The following is a 3,999-nucleotide window of genomic DNA, read 5'->3' as shown; positions in this document are numbered from 1 at the left end:
CTAAAAGTTTGGGGATGGAGTTTTTGGGATCGTGGAGGTATTATACTCATTGTTTATTAACCTTGAATATAACATTCATCATATAATCAACCTATTAATAAAAGGAACAACTACTTCTGATAAATATTTAAAGGCAAGGTATTTCTATTTCTGAATTGCATATAATTCATATAATTCTTTATATTTAAAGGTGTATTATTGTGTACAAATGACTGTATCTGAATCTTTTATCTAAGATCAGAGATTAACATCATTTATTTATTCTATAAATGTGACATACAGGTAATACGTTAAAGGGAATTAATGGAAGTTTTAATCAATTAAAAAATAACCCCAAACAGAATACAAATGTTGAATGGATTTTGTTTTTTTATCTAATCTGCTGGTGTGTGTGTGTGTGTGTGTGTGTGTGTGTGTGCGTGTGTGTGTTTCCAGTTCTGGGGATTGAACTCAGGGCCTGGGCACTGTCCCTGAGCTTCTTTGGCTCAAGACTAGCACTCTACCACTTGAGCCACAGAGCCACTTCTTGCCATTTTTTTATTTCCTGAGTTTTGTTTCTTTCCTCTTCCTGTGTTTACTAAATTAGTCTTCTAGTGATTTTCTGTTTCTTTCTTTCTTTCTGTTTTGCAGTAAAAAAAAAAAAAAAAGAGTTAATGGCCAGTAAATCCAATTACTAGAGTGATGGATTCATGGGCCATTTGGGCAAGAAGTTAGTCAGACCCTCCTTTCAGTTAATAAGCTAGGCATTATTTCAGATGCATAAGTAGGAGGATTGCTGTCTAGGTCCTGATGAGACAAAACCTCAAGAAAAAAAAAGGTGCCTATAGGTCTATGTGTTGTTTTCCTTTCAGCTTTCAGGCTTGAGGCCTTTTGTCTCCCCCACCCCCCCACTTGCTAGAAAATCATTCTACTGCTAAACCACGCTTCCAGCTCTTTTTTGTACATCCATGCTTTATAAAATGTAGACCAATAGATTCTCTGGAGAAGTACACATTTTACTGGTTTAAAGTCAGGATTTAGTTTCTCCCAGGATTCTAGCAAAAGTTGCTCCATATGCCTTGGGTTTATTTTTGTGTATGTTTGGACTTTCTAAAGCCATAAAACTATAAAAATGCTTGTGTTTTCCCCTTGGGATAAAAACTAGCTTGGCTTATACCCTGTGAATGAAGCTAAATTAGCTGAGTGGTTCTCAAAGATTTGAAATTTTCCCTGTAATTAGATAAAGCACCACAAGATGGCAGTCACTATCCATTTTCTACTTGTTCTAGTCAGACTTGACCAGGTAATTTAAAGATTATATGACTGGGTAATATAGCACTGTAACTTAATACTTCTATGATAAATGGGTGCTAGAAGTGTACATGGTTGTAGTCAGAAATGTTTAATTTACACATACTTCCTATTATTATAACAATATTTCTGTGTTACAGTGTTCTTTTCTGGTAACCAAGTCATTCCTGGTATCCACAGAACTAAATGACAGCTCTATGGTTTCACAAGATAAATTTGCCTGTCTTTGTACATGTGTCATTGTCACAATTTTAATAACTTTTGCAGAACTTAGAATGTGATACAGTTTCTTCTCTACTGTTTTTAAGAGCAGCACATTTTTTTTTCTCCCAGTTACGGGATTTTGAAGACTCTAAACACAGATTCTTAAAACAAACAAATATAGACTTTGTTTTTTTTTTTTTTTTTTGAAAGACTGTACGGTGCATCGAAGACCATTATAAATCTAGTTCAGATGAGGCTCTGTATGCTCAAGAGAACTGGAGAAAAGAAGGATTTATAGTATCATGAGGAATGCTGGGCTGGCAGCAGAACTCACCACCCACCCCAAATTAACCTTTTCCTTCCTGCTGTGAAGACCAGTGGAGATTCCTCAGGGGTTACTTTAGGGCCCTAGGTGGAACCTCTTGGCTGTGTTGGTGTTTTTCCTTCTACCAGTGTGTCACCTGCTAGGTGCATCAGTATCTCTCTCGCCATCAACATTTCCCTTTTCAATGATCCTCCTCTTAGCATACAACGAAACAAGACAAAAAAACTCTTAGAGCTCAGTCTCCACTGTCCTTGTGGCCTCTCTGATCAAGAGGATGGCTGACATACTGGAGATTCAGAGCTATTTTAGAGAGAGCTCATTGGGCCAGGGTTCTAACTGATCTTGGGAATAATCTTAATTTTTATTTCTTTATTTTATGAGTCATGGGGCTTGAACTCTAGGCCTGAGTTCTTCAGCTCAAGGCTAGTGCTCTACCTCTTGAGCCACCACACCACTTCCAGCTTTTTCTGTTTAGGTGATGCTGAGGAATCGAACCCAGGGCCTCATGCAAAGGAGGAAAGCACTCTACCACTGAGCTACTTGCCCAGCCCTCTAACTGATCTTGGAAGGACACAGGCTAATATATATATATATATATATATATATATATTATATTCATATATTCATTGTTTTCTTCGCCTCCCTCCTCTCCTCCCTCCTTCCCTCTCTCTTCTTCCTTGACTTTGATTTCCAAGCCCTGCTTTCCACACACCCAGAAGGAAGGTCTCGCCGGTCTTGAGGTTGGCATAGTAAGTTTCAGTTTTAACTTTTGCCAAACAGTTCAGCTAAGAGAGCCCCGAAGAAATTTTTGTTTTTACATTGCCATTTTTCTAATCAATCATAGTCTCATTATTTTAAAAAATTATATGCAAATTTCTCTCTCATAACTTATGTTAACAGACTACCTTTACCAATGACTAAATACCAAGTGATATAAATAGGTCCCTATTTAAATTTGTACTGATTTACAGATATAGTTCTTTTTTTTTCTTTTGTCAGTTTTGGGGCTTGAACTGTGGGCCTGGGTGCTGTCCCTCAGCACTTCAGCTCAAGGCCAGTGCTCTATCACTTGAGCCACAGTGTCACTTCCAATCTTCTGAGTGGAGAGAAGAGTCTCAAGGGCTTTCCTGCCTGAGCTGGCTTTGAAGCATGATCCTCAGATCTCAGCCTTCTGAATAGCTAGGATTACAGGTGTGAGCCACCAGTGCCCGGCCAGATGTCTTTCTTATACAGTTGTATTTCTAATATTCGAGCCTCTTAATTACCAAAGTGGCAATCACAGTGCAGAGGGGATGGCGCTCAGGTATGCCTAATTATCTTTGTCCAAAAATGACAGTCTGATGCGATTAGGAGGATACAAATACAATTCTGAAAAAAGACTAGCATGCCTAACCACTTTAATGTGGAGGACACCAGCTAGCGTACAATTTTAATCAATAATTAATGTTACCAGGATTTCAACACATATTCATACCCCTCTTGTCTCCTCTTTTAAAACTCAGCAGAAAGGTTATAATTCTGGTCTCAGAGAGCCTGGTGAGGGGAAAGCTTGGAATATCGTATGAGGGAGAAGGGAAGAAGACTCATCCTGGATTTCTGAATTTTTAACAATGCTTCCCGTTCAAACTTAATACTGGAGGACAGGACTATTACCCACCCCCACCTCCCACCCCCTACCCTGGCCCTGGACCTTTTCAGTTCGATTTTTGATATGATATGTCCCTTTTTAATGCTAAGAGCTATAAGCATCACCCAAAATATTCTGACCCTTGTCAGAATATAGTGTGTAGTGTTAGTTTGATAAGTAAGTTTATAGTTAAAATTTACAATCAGTTCATGAGAATGGAGTCCATGAGTATGGAGATGTATCTCTAGTCATTTAGGCTATGTAGGGTTTGTTTCTAGTGGATTTCTTCTGGAAGGACTCATGGAAACATTCCTTGAGTTCTTACACATTCCTAAACATTTTTCTGTGGGCTTCATAGTTGAAAATCACTTTGGCTTGCTATAAAATACTTGGTTCACATTTTTTGGGTCTTCAATGTGCTTTATTATCTCCCAGAATAAAACTGTGCTAATAACAATAGACACATGAAGAAATGCTCAACCTCTCTAGCCATAAAAGAAATGCAAATCAAAACAACATTGAGATACCATCTCACCCCAGTTAGAATGGCTAT

This window comes from Dipodomys ordii, unplaced genomic scaffold (genome assembly GCF_000151885.1).
Source record: "Dipodomys ordii isolate 6190 unplaced genomic scaffold, Dord_2.0 Scaffold36, whole genome shotgun sequence".
In the NCBI taxonomy this organism is placed as follows: domain Eukaryota; kingdom Metazoa; phylum Chordata; class Mammalia; order Rodentia; family Heteromyidae; genus Dipodomys; species Dipodomys ordii.
Note: the sequence above shows the minus strand (reverse complement) of the source record.